This window comes from Neofelis nebulosa, chromosome 2 (genome assembly GCF_028018385.1).
Source record: "Neofelis nebulosa isolate mNeoNeb1 chromosome 2, mNeoNeb1.pri, whole genome shotgun sequence".
NCBI lineage: Eukaryota > Metazoa > Chordata > Mammalia > Carnivora > Felidae > Neofelis > Neofelis nebulosa.
The window spans coordinates 23,346,718-23,364,414 of NC_080783.1; the positions used below are offsets into that span (position 1 = coordinate 23,346,718).

General features: G+C 36.6%; 1 protein-coding gene and 1 pseudogene across 2 annotated transcripts in view; one reads left to right on the forward strand and one right to left on the reverse strand.

Annotated features, from left to right (window-relative positions):
• SPAG16 (sperm associated antigen 16) overlaps positions 1 to 17,697 on the reverse strand; it is a 1,005,541-nt gene that overhangs the window by 637,623 nt on the left and 350,221 nt on the right. The window lies entirely within an intron of this gene.
• The window catches only part of LOC131493708 (dnaJ homolog subfamily A member 1-like), an 89,411-nt pseudogene continuing 73,051 nt past the window's right edge, over positions 1,338 to 17,697 (forward strand).

Genomic DNA, 17,697 nt, shown 5'->3' on the forward strand with positions numbered 1-17,697 from the left:
CAGCATAGGCAAAGCAGGGAAATATGCACAATGACTAACACAACTTCCCAGGCCTTTCTTACCATTCAGGACACACTGGCCCATATGAACAAATGAAGCTTCTAAGAGATTTGTACGGTCATTTGACTTACCCAAAAGGGCGGTATTTTAGCATGAAACATCTCTATTTTATATTAGGAGTGTGCCATAGTATACATGGCATCTCCAGGGGGCCATGCCACATAAATTCATAGATTCTAGGTGTGTTTCCCATAAGCATCCTACACATTTTGCTAGGGCAGTCCATTGATAAGGACTCTCCCAATAGCAGATACCATTAGTGTTTGCTGGTGGACCATCACTACCATATTTTCAGAAAATTTCATTGCCAGGCTGTCCTCAGTTAAGGGTAGCCTGCAGGCCTGCTCTTGATCATTCCTTTTCCAATTTTCTTATAAATAATAATGAGAAATATCAACTATGAAAACTAAGGAGCAGAACCTGGCAATGAGGAAGATGTCTTAAAGAGTGGTCTAAACTGTTGAGATTTGCAAATTCACTGATGAAGGAAAAAAGAGGAGGAGAATGACAGCAAGAACACTCTCTGAAAAATAAGAGTGTGGTAGTGACAAGGAAAGTGATGGCAGTGGTGGGCTGTGAACGTCCGAAGTGGAAGAGATGAGCAACTACCACACAACAGTGCTACAAAACACAAGTGCCATGGTAGTAGTTACCAGCAGAGGCATTACTTAGAGAAGAAAAGGAGAAAACTAGCAGTACTAATAATTGCTAACATTGATTAATCCCCTACCATGTGCCAGGTACCATGCCTTATACTTGGTGTGCATTATTTCATGTAATCATCACTGTTTACAGGAGTTTTACTATTTTACAGCCTAAGATGGCAAATCATTTGCCCAAGCTATTGCAGATCAGAAAGGAGCAAAGTCAGACTCAAATTCAGTTCAGCTCTGAATTGAATCATCACAATCTAGTGTGAATGTGCTGTGCAGTGGGACAACCAAGGCTGTCACTCCAACTCAGGGCATCTCAGTGTGACAGTAAGGTGTAAAGGAACAGAGTATATTTGACCAGCGGAGTACTCTGAATGTTAGATAGAAAATGTAGAGTGATCAGTATATAGATTGTAATGAAAGTTCTGGAAGAAACTAAGATTACTCAAGGAGAGAGTACAGAATAAGAAGAAAATAGAGCTGTGCTAAGGACACTAGGGACAAAAATTTAGAAGTGTAGCCCATGAAAAAGAATAAAGAATAAACAAAAAGGGAAAAATAGTAACTAAAAAAAAAAAAAGGTGGTATTGTAGAACCCAAGAAAAGAGAATATCTATCACCAGAATGGGGAAGTCAATTGACGAACCAAAAGGTGAGACAAATCAAGTGAACAGGGTACACTGGAATTAGCAAGAAAAGCATGTTGCTGAAAACTGAGAGCAATTTATTAGAGTAAAAAGTTGAAGACTGTTGGCAGAAGATTCAGGAACAAATTAAAGTTGGGGAAGAGAAGATAAAAATAAAAGCCTTTAGTTGTAAAAAGGACTCTATCAAACAGATTGGTAGCTAAAACTGAGCATGTGAAGCTAAAAAATTGTTTGTTATCATTTATTGTTATTTTTTAAAGAAGACTTATAAATATGTTTTTTACATACTAATAGGAAATAACCTGGTATAAGGGAGACACTAAAGATACAAAGGAAGACTAATTAATTAACTAATTAATGGAGTATATTGGTTTCTTTTTTTTTTCTTAGTGGGGATTATATTATATTATATTATATTATAACCCAATTTGCAGTGATTCAAATATTCCTAGGCTTCATGAACTAATTTGGAGCAGAAGGTGGAGAGTGGTTCCTGGCCTATGCTGCATGTGAGAACAATTCATCTAAGGTTCCCCAAATTATCATGAAGGCTTATCAATAACTGGATAAACCTAGAAATCCCCTACCCAGTCATTTAGAGATGTTTTTTTGGACCTGAATGCCCAGGCATCCAAGGGGAGTGAGGCATTCTAGTGGGCCTAAGGGCAAGGCATAAAAGTTTCAAGGTAGTCATAGCAACTTAGATGTCTCTAGGGCTTACTTGTTATCCTAAACCTAACTGCTTAGTTTATTCTTTGTTTTCTATCCCTTGCCCCATCTCCAGGCTGAGAAAAGTGGCCTCAAGTGGACAGAAGCACTCAAGGTAATAATAGGCAAAGGATCCCTCTGTCTATTCTGGACCCATTCCACATTCTCAGTCCTGGACTGTGAAAAGATGGATGGCATGGCCCAGGGGCTGCAGAGCCCCATACACTTACCTGTGGTTTCCAGACCCCAAGAGCCCCCACCAAGCCAAGGGTTACTTATTTACTCATTAGAGTTCTAGGTTTTCAAAGGCTGTGAAACAACAACCCAAACCATAGAACAAACAACTATAGATAGCGACTGGAGAGAAAAACAAGCATATACAAAGAGGATGAAAAGGTCACATGTAATGTGGGTATAATAGATGGAGAGATTTGGGAGAAATCTGGTGCATTCAGGCTACAATTACTGGATACAACATTTAGAAAAATCAATTGAAATATGTGACTCTGACATCGTCTTTTTAACTGCATCAGTGGAACCTTAGAGCAATGAATGACTGCTTCCTTCCTCAGTTACCCTTTTGGCCATAATATTTAGTCTAGGAGGAATTAACAAGTTGCTAGAATGAGAAAGGGGAATCATTAGGGATGGGGACAGGGGCTAAGACATATTATATCCAGCAGCACAAATTTCCTGGCTGCTTTTCCCGGCAGTCAGGTCATTCTGCTGCATGCAGTAGATCACGGGGATGATGGTGTTATGACTTAGCTCACTGCACAATTTAGGTGCAATTATTCAGAGCTGGGAGGCAAGAAAACAGAGATCGCTCGTCTCCTTTTGGCTTAACAGAAAAGTGTTCAATTGTCCTTACTGCTCAGGTTTATCCAGCAACTTCAATTCTTCTTCTTTGGATGTCTCGTGTGACTCTCTTATTTTAATCAATTTATCCTCTTGGGCTCTATTTTTATATAAGACAGTCAGGGTCTCCAGATTAACCACAGAGTCATCCACATTTAAAATGCAATTCTAAATGCAATTCTTCATTTCTAAATGTAAACTAGATATCAAGATTCCCATAGTTTGAGATCATTTTCCATCCAATAACTTGATTTTTTTTTTTTAATTTGGCCTTGCTCTTTTTCTCATAGGTCTCTGATAGAAGTTTTTTCTTCTGTTGAGTTGTGTCTTTGGAGAATAAATACTCAAATTCACTATTATCGTAAATATCAGGTTTTTTTAAGGAATCCCATAAGGTGGGTGTAGTATTTGGGCTTTTATCATTTATTTGTATTCTAACCCAGTACAAAGGCTTCACAGGACAACTTGGCTCAATGACTGACTTTCAAAGACATTGACTGGAAGAAGGACCAATTCTGAAGAGTTCAGGAGGAGATGGGAGTTTAAGTCCTGGGGGTGTTGGAGCAGGAAGAAGTACCCTCACTGTTGGGTAGGGCAGGGGAGTTGGGAAGTGGTGACAGAGGAGGAGGTGGAGGAAGACCAGCACTTGGAGGTAGAGGAGGTGGTGGAGGTGGTGGTGGTCCAGCTCTCACAGGTGGTAGTGGAGGTATTGGTGGCAGAGGTCCACATCCAGGTAGGAGAAGAAGAGGGGGAAGGGAAGGATGGCTGTTGGTAGGGGTGGTGTGGGAGGGGGAGGTGATGCCTTTTGCTGACTCAGTGAGATGCCTTCCACAGACTGAAATGGTATCTGGAAGTCTTTGTTGTCATTTGGGGGAGACCGTTGGCTTAAAGATGAGACATTCAGCTTTTTAGGTATTGTCTGGTTATCTTCCCCTCAAATTCACAGGGTTTGAAGAAAGTCTCTGTCTGGATGCACACATTTTTTGTAGGTCTTTGGAGAACGGTCATGGTCAATGGAAATACAAGCATCTCTCATCTCTTCACATCCTCTTCCCCATCAGTGTTGTTTCTTGTGTTTGAGATTTTTTTTAATGTTTATTTGTTTTTGAGAGAGAGAAACAGAGCATGAGCAGGAGAGGAGTAGAGAGAGAGACACACAGAATCCGAAGCAGGCTCCAGGCTCTGAGCTGTCAGCACAGAGCCTGATGCAAGGCTCAAACTCACGAAGCGTGAGACCATGACCTGAGCTGAATTCAGACACTTAACCGACTGAGCCACCCAGGCGCCCCATGAGATTTTCATGAGAAACCACTCTATGCTCACCCTGGATATCAAATGCCTGAAGTTCAAACTAAGCCTGTAGATTTTCAATTACTTCTTCACGTTCCTTCTTCAAGTGTAAAATAGAATCTTGACATTCTGCTTCAGTGTACTTCAATCCCACTTTTTCTGGTGTCTTGTCTTTGGGGGTGGCCAGAGAGCTTAGAGTCTGCCCAGAGTCCTATTGTACTGCTCAGTGGGGCTGTGGGCAGGCTTCTTCCTGAACAGCATTCTCCTTATCTTCAAAATGGAGTCATGAGACCAAATAAAAAACAAAGCCAGAGGCATCCTTAGGCTTTTATTTCCATTTCAGTTTTGTATCATCTTCTCTGCCTTCATAGTATGGCAGTATTAGTTTCTTATTGCTGCTATAACAAAGGACCACAAACCTAATGGCATAAAATAAGATAAATTTATTCTCATCATATCACTTTCTCCTCTTTTTTTTTTGATAAAATCTCCTTCTGCCTCCCTCTGATAAGATCATTGTAATGTTAATAATGTGATTACATTTAGGTCAGATTGAGTAAATCCAAAATAATCTATAACAAGATCCTTAATGTAATCACATCTACAAAGTTCCTCTTTTCATATAAGGTAACATTCATAGGCTCCAGAGATTAGAACCTAGATATCTGGGAGGACCATCATTCAGCCTACCACGTGGTGCAAACCTTATAATGTACAATAATGCTCTCTTGACTCACTGTAAATATACGACCATAAATGGAAAATGGCATTCTTTAATGCTCCACAACCCCACTACACTGGATACTTAGTCTGACACTATCCAAAATGAGTATTTCAAGAATACTTCTTTGTCCAGTGATGCCCTTACCTCCTCTAACCTCATCCCTTTTCCACTTATTGTCTCCTCTCAATGACCCTGATAAAATAGATTCAGTATAAAGCTTCCCCATTTTCATTACAAAATGTACCTACCTACCTGTAACTAGACTTGTATCCACCCTTTTCTAGTTTTTTTTTTCTTGCAATAAATGAAATGTCCCTGTTCATATCAAACATCTCTATTTGTGTCTTGCTCCCACTGCCACTCACTTCTCATGAACTTGGCTCCTGCAATTCTCTGCTCTCCTGCATCATCTATACCAACTCAAATCCTAGCAGCATACATATTCTAGAATCTTCTTACTTTAGAAAACCAGCTTTTCTAAGCATACTTCTTTGCAGCTATTATTCCTCATCTTGGTTCCCCTTCACAATAAGCTTATTAGGAGAGCTGTCTGTTGTCTGTCTTTTCTGCTTCACAGAGAAAGGAAAATAATGATTGGCAGATTAAGGATATGTTTAGAAGATAGAACCAAAAACACTTGTTGATCCATTTGATACAGGAAGTAAGTAAAAGAAAGGAAAAAGAATAATTTCTAGTTCTGATTTTTTCCTTTCCACTTGAGTAATTTTGTGGTATCATTCACTGAATTGAGGAAAATAAAAGAATACTTTTAAGATAAAGTTGCAATCAGAGTCAGTCTCTCCCTCTATGACTCCATCATTCAACTGACATAGCTCTTGTAACAAATGGCCCCTTGCTGCAATGCTAACTTCAATAGCTATTTACTGTTTTAATTTTACTGGATCTCTCAGCTAAACAGTTGGCCATTCACTTCTTCTTGAACTATTTTTTCTTGGTTTCTGTCACATCACTCTTTCTTGCCATTTCTACTATCTCGCTAGGCATTTCTCAGTTCCTTTCATTGATTCTTCTATTATCTAACTTCTTCTTTTATCTAAATATTGGAGTGCTCTCGTATGTCCTGAATTTTTCCCTTTTTTTCCTCTCTATAATTTCTCCTTAAATTATTTCACCTGGTCCCATGGCTTTACAGCCCAAATGCTATTGGCTCTAAAATATTAATGGCCAGTGTTGACCTCTCTTCTGAACTTGCAACTCATATTTCCAACTGCCAATTAAATGCCTCCACATGCAGGTCTAATAAGCATCTCAGATTTAGCATACCGAAAACTTAACTCTGATTGCAACTTTATCTTTAAAAAGAATGAAGGGCACCTGGCTAGCTCAGTCAGTTAAGCATCCGACTCTTGATTTCGGCTCAGGTCATGATCTCACTGTGTGTGGGATCCAGCCCATGTCAGGCTCTTCACTGAAAGCACAGAGTCTGCTTGGGAGTCTCTCTCTTTTCTCCCTCTGTCCCTCCCTAGCTCATGTGCGCTCTCTCTTTTTCTCTCTCAAATAAATAAACATTTTTCTAAATATTAAATCTTGCCATTTGCAATGACATGGATGGAGCTAGAGCATATTGTGCTAAGCAAAATAATTTAGAGGAAGACAAATACCATATGATTTCATTCATACGTGGAATTTAAGAAACAGAAAATATGAGCAAAGGGGGAAAAAAAGCAAGAGAGAGACAAACCAAGAAGCAGACTCTTGACTGTAGAGAACAAACTGATGGTTGCCAGCAGGTAGGTGAGTAGGGGGATGGGTTAAGTGGGTGATGGGGATGAAGGAGTGCACTTGTTGTGATGAACACTGGGTTTTGGGTGGAAGGTGTTGAACACTGCATTGTACACCTGAAACTAATATTATATGGTTTGTTAACCAACTGGATTTAAATAAAAAATGTTTAAAAATAAAAATAAAAGGACCCCCTCAGGTACCCATTATCTAATAGATGACCTTGTCTTAATACTCTTCGAAGCATTAATTACTAAATGAAACTAATCATATTTTCCTATCAACTGATCATCTCCTCCTATAGAATATAAGCTTTCTGAGAATAGGGTATTAAGATATGTTATTCATTGCCATGACCCAAGAACCTAAAACAATACCAGGTACAAAGCCAATAATAAATAGATATAAAATGAAAGAATGAAAAATGGGGAGGCTTTGGCAGCTGGTACACTGAGCGTAGTTGAAGGAAATAGCCTAAGATAGAAATACAGCACTTTTTTCTTTGCTACCTTGCTAGTGCAGATAATTTGGTAGATGGGGAAAGTGAAGAAAGTTTACAGAGTTTCTCATAGTGGTCATGTTTTGGAAAAAGTTAGTGTAAGAGCTTAACCTCCAACTAGTAAACTGTGGACCAATTTTACTATGCAGATACTTGTGTGTGTTCGGTTTTTTGTTTGTTTGTTTGTTTGTTTTGCCTTGCATACAGCACAAAAGAATGAAGTAAATTTCAGTACTTATCAGTAGGTGATTTGAAATGATAAATCCTTATTTCTAACTTTTATTTCATGAATAAAATACCTGGCATTCCTGGGCCCACATTCTAGCATGGCAACTATCTAGTAGAGGTGAGTGGTGGCTGTCCGTTTAGGTAGGACTTACAAATCCCCGTTATATCCACTTCACTCATTTTCACCCTCTCTCAGGCCCTGTGCATTTGGTTTCTTTGAATTAAAACTACAAAAGCAACTATTTAGCATCACACTAAAGATATGGTCTGCCACCAAAAACTATATAATGTCAAGTCACTCTGTATATAAATCATTGTCACAGTGGCAACTTGTCATTTTATTGACTTCACTTAATACCTAGTTGTCATGATACTCCATTCTATAAGGAAAAGAATATAGGATAAGGGTAATGTTAGATTAGAATCTGTTAGCACTTTAAAATAACGCTAAATTATTTAGCAAACAACGTCATGTATTCTTGTTTAATGCCATTGTTTTGTGTTGTTGTTCTTTTTTTCCCTTTAATGTGCAGATTGTATGGTGCAAAGATAAATAAATGGATATGTTCCTGCCCATAAAGCAAACATGTAAAACTTGAGTTTCAGTGTGTTGCCATAGAGCTTCAGTTTCGCTCCAAATATAAGCTAGATTTTAACCTTTGCCCTTTTTTCACGTTATGACATCTAAATCTGTATGCTGATTCTGTGCTATCCATCCAAACTGACATTTCTATACACCCTCAACAGTTATGCCTCATTGCTTTAAGTTGCATGTGCCCAATGACTAAATTCATTGAGCATGAGAATTGATAAATTGCCCAATCAGACTTGTAAGATGTTCAAGTTGAGAAGGAGTCAAAGAGGATTAATATAAAATTTACATATATTCCAAGCTTATAGAAGCATGTTTGGCATTTTTCTTTGTTATAGTTTGCTTAAGAGTGTATGTTATTATCTGAATTAGAAGTCAAATACTGATGATCCTTTTACAATGATGTCAAGATTCATTATATATTCAAAAATAAATCTACCTAAATGATTTTAAAATTCAGACCCTATAGTTTAAAAAAGTCTTCAGTGAACACTCTTAAAAAGTATTTTTTTCCTTAAAAACTCATAGCCATTCTTCATATCACTTACTTAACTAAGTATTGAAATATAGTTTTCAAGATAAAATGTCTTAAAAGAAACAGTAAGACATCACTCTTTCACAAAAAGCAATTTGAGCTGTGTTTGCACACCAAACATAATAAATCAATGTCTCTCCTTTTTCTTTTTTTAAAATATATTTTATGTATTTTGAGCACAGATGCAAGTCCATCTCCAGCAGGCATTCCATTAAATAATGCCAAACTGATGTCAATAAACATGTATAACTCAAACTATGTTAACTTTTTAATCACTCAAAAAAGGTACCGCAACAAAGCCTTCTGTTAAAAAATTGTGGCTATATCCTTTTCAATTTCAATTTTGTTTTGTCACTTTTGAATAAAAATATTTAGGTCTTTTGTTCATGACGATGGTACAAAATTTTATATTAATATAAAATCACTACCAAGAGTCTGACAATGTTCTAATATTTGAAAATCATTTCAAGTAGTTTCTATTTTTCCTAACAGTTACCTTTCAGTTCACTATTTATAAGTCCCTAATTTAGAAGACATTCTGTGATGTCCATTGATATATTATTTTAGCATTTAAGGTGAGTTTGTGATTATCTCTAGAAAGATTTTTGTTTAACTTTTTTTATGATGGAATACTACCTTATTCATTCATGCTTTCTACAGACATTTATTGATCCCTACCTACTGTACACCAGGCATACTGTTCTGGATAACTGACATATATTATGGAAAAAAGCAGATTGCTATCCTTTTAGAGTTTTAATTAGGTGGGGATAGCCAGTCTAAAGTGAACACTAAACATAATAAATTGGTAAATCATACAATCTTTTAAAGAATAATAATTGCTCTGAGGAAAAAGGAAAAGTAGAGAAGGGGATTTCAAATTAAATAGGCAAAAGAGTTTTCAGTCAGTCTTGACTACAAACTACTCCAAAACCTAGTGGTTTAAAACAATTTATTATTACCTTTCTATAGTATGGTGTTTTAACTGGGTTCATTTGGTTCTGCTTGGATTTCTCATGTGATTGCAGAAAGATATTAGTCAGGGATTTTGTTTGGGCTAGAGGTCCAAGATGGCTCACTCACATGGCCAGCAACTAAAGTCAGCTAAGGTTACTTACCAAAGAGCTATAGGTGACCTTTCCATGTGATCTGGCATCACAACATGGAGGCTGGATTCTGAGAGAGAGTGATCTCTCAGTGACAATCTTGAGAGTTAGTATTTCAAGAAACCAAAAGAGAACCTGCAAAGCTTCCTCTGACTCAGCCTCAGAAGTTCTAGATTGTCTCATCTGATATATTCTATTAATTAGAAATGAGTCACAGATTCAAGGTGGAGAGGCTACACAAAGGTAATTGAGGATCATCTTTAGATACTGGTTCTCATAAGAAGTGGTTGCAATTTTAAGTAAGATGATCAGGCTTGCTGAAAATGTAAGTGTTAAAAAAGAGGAGTGAGTTAGGTAGGCAGATATCTGAACAAAGATCCTTTAAGCAGATGGAAGAGCCAGTGTAAATGCTCTAAGGCAAAACTGTGCATACCAGGTTTAAGGAATTAAAAAGAGCTATAATTGACTGAGTGAAGGGAAAATTAGTAAAAGATGAGGTTAAACATTATGGGGGCCAGATCACTCAGAGCAAATCTACCACAAGTTTTAGCACAGTGATGGTCATTGGTGACTTGATAAGAAGTTCAGAAGGAGTGAAGCTGGATTGGAAAAGGTTTAAAGGAAAAAATAAGTTATATAAGTATGAGCGATCTTTCCAGTAGAAGACACAGCTAGGAGTCTGAAGAGGCCAAGGTAGCTAGGCTCTGTAGGTTAGCATAGTGAAGAGAACATCAGCAAGAAAACTCCAGAAGTGTGCACACAGTTCTCCTTGAGTTAACAGCTAGGTACACTGATGAGTGCATGTTGTGTGGAAACAACCCAAGGCTATGAGAATAACCACCTGAAGGAATTAGAAGAAACAATATTCAGAGCTCACACAGGGCTGGGAATAGTTAAGTGTTTTTCAGACAAGGAAACTTCTTAATTCATGGGGATAGTTGAGTAGAATACTCAGAAAGATCTTACCTGTGGAACAAAAGCCCAGAACTAAATACTGTTCTGTTTCTACCTAAGTTTAAAAATAGGACCCAAAAGAATCAAACTATGTTAAAGTAACTTAACCATTTCCCAGAATAAAGCTAAAGAATGTTTATAGGATCACAAAAATATCTAGCACCCAAAGGTAAAAATCACAATGCCTGGCATACAATAAAAAATTACCAGATATGCAAAGAAGTAAGAAAATCTGAACCATAATGAAGAGAAAAACATATCAGTCAAAATCAATCCAGAACTTAGTATTTAAACATATTGCAAAGATAACTTATGTGAGTTTTTTGACATGTGTAAAATACTAAGCATAGCAATAGTAACAGAAAGGTTAGGAGAAGAGAAATGTAAGACATATTCTTACAGGCTACTTACAAGCTTATACTTAACAAGTGTATGTGAAGTGGTACATCACTTAATATTACTTCAAGGTAAAAACAATCACTAAAATAACTAAAGAATAATAGCTAATAAACCAGCAATATACATGAAGTGGAATAATAAAAATGCTCAGTCCCAAAGAAGGCAAAGAAAGGGAGAAAAATGCAAAGAACAAAGGAGACAAACATAAGGCAAGTAGCAAAGAGTTGACTAATATTTAACTATGCCAATAATCAAACTAAACATAAATAAACTCAATATTCCCAATTAAAAGGCAAATATTATCTGATTAGATAAGAAAGCAAATCCCAATGATTTGCTCTCTGCAAGGAACCCACTTATTTATTTATTTATTTATTTATTTATTTATATTTGACAAAGTGTGCATGCATGCACATGCAAGTGGGGGAAGGAGAAAGAGATAAAAAGAGAGAGAGGGAGGAAGAGAGAGAAAATCTTAAGCAGGATCCACACTCAGTGTAGAACCCAACGTGGGGCTCAGTCTCACAACACTGAGATCATAACCTGAGCCAAGATCATGAGTCAGATGCTCAAATGACTGAGTCATTCAGGTGCTCCAAGGAACACACTTTAATGCAAAGATACAAATAAGTGAAAAACAAAACAACAAAAAATGATGCATGTTAACAATAAGCAAAAGAAAACTGGAGTGGGTATATTAATATTAGACAAAATAGATTTCAGAGAAAGGAATATTACCAGAGATAAAGGGTGTCTTTATACTGGGGCACCAGAAAACTTTTGGGCTTGGATATATGTTCATTATTTTCATCATGGTATTAGTTTCATGGTAAATCAGTCCAAATTATTAAATTTTACATTTTTAATATGTACATTATTTATCAACTATATCTCAATTAATCTGTTGCCAACAACCAAAAAAGAAATAGATGGAAGAAGCAGTATGCTTTGATGCTAAAGAAAACGACCCAATATAGTTTGAAAAATTATTGGTAAAAGGGAGGAGAAAACTTTTGGAGTAATGTCCTTGAGTAAGCTTGCTTTTTTGTAGTTTATTTATAATTTTAAGTCCCCTTCCTTATTCCCACTGACATCTCTTCATAGTCATTATCACTACTCTTGTCTAAGCTGCTATCATCTCTTTTTTGTACTGCTTAAATCTTTTGCTCTGTGAATAAAAACAAAACTACCAAAAATGGCCTCAGGACTCACCATGATCTTGTCCTTATCTACAGCCCCATCTTCTCTTCAGAATGATTTCCTCTTATTCTCCCCTTTCATCTGCCTAACCGGCTTTCAGCCCTCATATTAGCTTCCTAAGGCTGCTGTAACAAAGTATTACACGCTTGATGAATTTGTTGTCTTACAGTTCTGGAGTCCAGAAGTCCAAAGTCAAGGTGTTGGCAGGGCCATGCTCTCCCTGAAATACCAGAAAAGGATGTGCTGCAGGATTCTGTCCAAGCTTCTGGTAGCCTCAGGCATTCCCTTACTTAAAGGGTACGTTCTGTCTGTGCCTTTTCACACAGTCTTCCCTCTGCACATGCCTGTGTCCAAATATCCTTTTTTTTTTTAATGTTTATTTATTTTTGAGAGAGGGAGAGAGACAGAGACAGAGAGAGACAGACAAGTAGGGGAGGGGCAGACAGAAAGGGAGACACAGAATCTGAAGCAAGCTTCAGACTTTGAGCTGTCAGCACAGAGCCCCTCGTGGGGCTCGTACCCTCAAACCATGAGATCATGACCTGAGCTGAAGTTGGAATCTTAACCAACTGAGCCACCCAGGTGTCCCAAATATCCCCTTTTTACAAGGGCTTCAGTCATACCAGATTTGGGCTTACTATAATAACCTCATTTTAACTTTGTTAAATCCACAAAGACCCTACTTCTAAATAAGGTCACATTCTTAGATACTGGGGATATGGACTCAGCATATCTTCTTGGGGGAACACAAGTTAACCTCTAATGGTTGCTATGTTTATTGTACTCTGTTTTGTCAATGGGCCTTCATGCAGCTCTTCTGCCTAGGCAGATCCTATTCCTATTCTTTTCACCAACAATTCCTACCAAACCTTCAGATTTAAACTCAAGGGTCACCTCTTCAAGACTTCCTTGACTTCCATCAATATGTCAAATCTCCCTGTCACAGACTCATGGTTTTAGAAACCTCTCCTTCATGACACTTGTTAGAGCTGCAAATTTGCATGGTAAGACTATTGAAATATGTATATTTTCCCTCATTAAACTGTTAAATCCATGAGTACAGGTAATGTTTCTGTTTGTTTACCATTTTATCTCTATCACTTTGCAGAATAGAGAAACTATAGTATAATATCAATAAGTATTTGTTACATAATTAATAAGCTTATTTTTAATTAAATAAGTTGCCGGTTAATGATTTCAGGTAACACAGAAGCTTTAAAAGATATTTTTACTATTGCTATAAGACAACAGAAGAATCATGAGGGCCTGGCAATTTAATTAATTAATCAATTGGTTAATTAATTAATTGTATAATTTAAGTAGAACTTTAACAAGTTTTTCATTATATTGTAGTAAGTTGGACATACAAAGCCGTCTATTTTCACTCTTCAAATGAAATTAATTTTGTTCTAATATGTGAGTCAATATGAAAGTTAAGTATAAAATCAATTCTGGACTGGTTTTCAACTGTCCCCTATTTTTCCAGTTGTGTCACATATTGAAATTAGTCTTGGCTGTGTATATGCTCTGATCTAATTTTAATTAAAAATCTTCCACATTCTTTTGCACACTGGTTGCCTTTAGTATAAACTTAAAAAAAAGACCTATAATACCTCATTTCTTAACTATGAATATGCATACACACCATGTAATATACAAGTTAGGACCACATTTTAGTGATATAACTGATTGATATTCTGAGCTTTATTAACAAGCAAATTTGGCTTAATTAATCTTTAATGAAATGACAGTATTGACAGGATAACTTGAAGCTTTTACAAACATTTCTGTACTTTGCTCAGTTTTAATATGATAGGCAATGCTGACAACTTTTATCAGCTGTCAATTCAATGTTGTCAGTCTGGAGTCAGGATGAATTTTTTTTATGCACTTACAAAACCACAAAATTGATGAAAGAAGTTATGGTTAGAACAATACAGAATCCTTTCCTACATATAAATTAGAATATTCTGAAAATTTTCTATAAAATCAATGTTAATCTTTACATACTTAGAAGTATTTAAGAATATTTTGTTCAAATTTTAAGAAAAAAATTCAAATGAAAATTTTCCTAGTACATTTCCCTAGTTTCTCAAAATGTAACATTGTTAAATATCTACCAAATTATGTATACATGCATATAGGATTAGTAATAGGACATAAGGAAGCTAACAGGCTCTAAATTCTACAGCTGAGATGTGACTTGCATATGTATGGTCTTCACCTTTGAATTGAAAAAAGGTGGTACAAGAATAAAATACATTTCAATGTGAAAAATGCAAAAATATCGAAAATAATTCATTGATTTCAATAAAGTATATAGTTAATGGTATATATCTCTTCCAATGCAAACTTTGCATGTGAAGTAGTAGTTACTTATTTAATTCAAACTTGTATTTTATTAGGTGATTTTTCTCCCCAGGAATAACCTTATTATTATATAAATTCTATGATTTTAACCTATTTTTTCAATCAAAAGCTGTTTCCACTATAATAAAAAGTTTTGTCTACCCCCTAATCAACAAGTGAGTTCTTTGTAATATCACTAAAAAGATTATGAATTCATTGTTGGGACTCATCATTCAGTCTGTGGCTTTAAGATATGTCATATTTTTACCCTGTAAAGTTCCATTAGATAAAACATAATAGATATACTTAATTTCTTATAAGCAGTTGAATCAAATAACCAAATGTAAGGAAAGCAACAGTATCACCATCATCAAAAGTGTATATGATTCAGTGGGTTATGGGGGTAAAAAGAGCCATGAGACTTAATTCTTATCCTCCAGGAGGTTATAATCTGATTTGGAAAAGCAGACAAATACAACAAAACACATATGAATCCTGAAGGTTATTATTATCTTTTAAAATCTTGATCTCCTACCCTGTAATTCCAGTCTTTTATGTAGATGTAGAACTTTCTAGACAGCCATTTCCCCTTTGGTCAAGAGGTAGGGCAGATACATAACATAAAAATGAATTCAATATTGCTTTGAGGACAGTTCAGGAGGGACAGGGAAGTACATAAGGTGATTTGTTGAAACTGGTGTTTCATTAGGATAAGTTAGGCTGGGTATAGGAAAGAATGGCAGAAAGACAGCCTGGAGGAGACAGAGGACAGCTTTAACAGACCCACGCTGCAAGGAAATGGGTCTGGACCAGGGTAATTAATGGCTTTCAATTTAAAAGGAGAGAGAAATATTAAGAAAAAAAACATATTTAGAGAAGAGGAGACAGGGGGCAGGAGAAGGAGCAAAAATGCAGAGTGATTCACTAATTTACTTGATGGATGAGAAATTACAGTTTTATTTTCTGAAAGAGAAAACTGCAGAAGGTGACTTCATTTGATGCTTTGAGGTATTTTGCTACATAATCTTTTCCCTCAGTATCTACTCAATTGTTTGCCATGTTTTGTCATATATCCCAATGTCTACATCAGCTAAGGCTAACTATAATCAGAGTGGATGCCTGTTTCAGAAGTATGTTATTCATAAATTTGCCAAAAGCCCATGACTTAGCCTGGTGCCAATGCTTCTACAAGAATGCAAAATTTTTTTTTTTTTTTTTTTTATAAAAATTTTTTTTTTCAACGTTTATTTTTTTTATTTTTTGGGACAGAGAGAGACAGAGCATGAACGGGGGAGGGGCAGAGAGAGAGAGGGAGACACAGAATCGGAAACAGGCTCCAGGCTCTGAGCCATCAGCCCAGACCCTGACGCGGGGCTCGAACTCACAGACCGTGAGATCGTGACCTGGCTGAAGTCGGACGCTTAACCGACTGCGCCACCCAGGCGCCCCAAGAATGCAAAATTTTAAGATATATACCCTCTCAAGAATTTGAACCTGGAAGCACAGAAGGAGAGTGCCTGTTGTTAGCAGGTGTTAGAGCTAGAAAGTCAAGTATTTCCAATGTGGAGGAGAGCAGTTCTATGGAACATCCAAGATTATTAGGAAGAGGAAGAGTCAATAGAGACAGCAAACATCAGAAACACATAGTTGAGCAGAAAGATTATCCATGAAAAAGGGAGAGACCATTTTTTGAGAAAACAGAATACAAATTTGGCTCCTGCTGTCTTGCTATAATTCTGGACCTTGGATTTCCATGTTTATCATAAAATATCATTTTTTTTTAAACTACCAGAGAGCTATTTCTTCCTCACAAACAGAAGACAACAGAGTGTTACTTTGTATTATAAGGCCTAAAACTAAGGCCTGGTACTATGTGCTGCCGTGAAATCTGGTGAAACCAGGAAGGCCTTGAATGGCCTACTTGCAAGCTCCCCTCCCAAGTCTGCTCCCCTGAATAAGCCAAACAAATTTTATCAAAGGGATAGCTTTTATATCCCTGAGTTTCTGCCTATCCCTGAGTGATGGGTTTCAGTTCCCTGCTGTCTATTCAAAGAAGCCAACCACATCCACCTTTGGGAACCAGGGGTCACCCTACCTTCTTGACATTACAAAACCTGCCTTCCACAGCCCCTATTAGTTCATTCTGTTCCAGACTGCAACCCCCATGTGGCCCGAAGTGGTGTGCTATGCCCTCCTCCCTGGGCTGAGTTTATATGCTAATTTGCTGTGAAGTTTAGGTGGGTGTCATGAATTTGACCATCCCCATAATCCAAAGTGAGAATCCCTTTCTCACCAGGGATTAAAACCTTCAGTGTAGATATCTGAACACTACAGGCATGGCATATAAGGGCCCTCCCACTTAGACTCCCATTTCAAGTGCCTTATCCTTAGGACCTCACTTACTTATTAAAAAACAAAAATGTTTTACATAGTCCTTATTTCTCTAACATCTTTATCACATTCATTTACAAATGTTAGTCCTAAGAATCATATAGCCATAAAATTAATGGGTAGTCTTTCTACCCAAAGTAACTTTACATATTCATCGTAGATAATATGGCAAACACATAAATCACTAGAACAGTGACTTGTGAAATATAGTTAGGACAAAAGATTTAGAAAATGAAAAAGTTTCCCCAGAGATGTCTTTTAAATGTATTTATAGTTTCAATGCCATATGTTAAGTGTGAAAAAAGGAAATTAAGGCAAAATTACAATTGTTCTTTGTATTAGTACTACCAGTGCAATTTTAACTCAAAGTGTACTATTTGGCTGCTTCTACTTTCTGGAGTACTAGACTTTCAGGAGGTAGCAAGACTACAAAAGAATATAAATTTTCAATTTTTATCTGGTTCTTGAAAATAGCAATTGAAATTCTGAGAGAAAGCAAAAGAACAAACAAATTTGTTAGTATAGAATGTTTCTTGTAAAGTTTCCAGTAAAAGCAATTTTTGATGATTATTGTTAAGGAAACATAAATCTGTCTCATGTCACAGAACTTGAAGCTAAGCTTAAATTGATATTTAGCTCTATTTTAAAAATTGAGATACCACCAGGTATCCATTTTTAAAAGCTTATTTGCATTCAGGGAAAGCATCCTTCATTAGGAAAGACTTAGGAAGATGTTTGCTGCATGCCTGCAAGCAGGGACT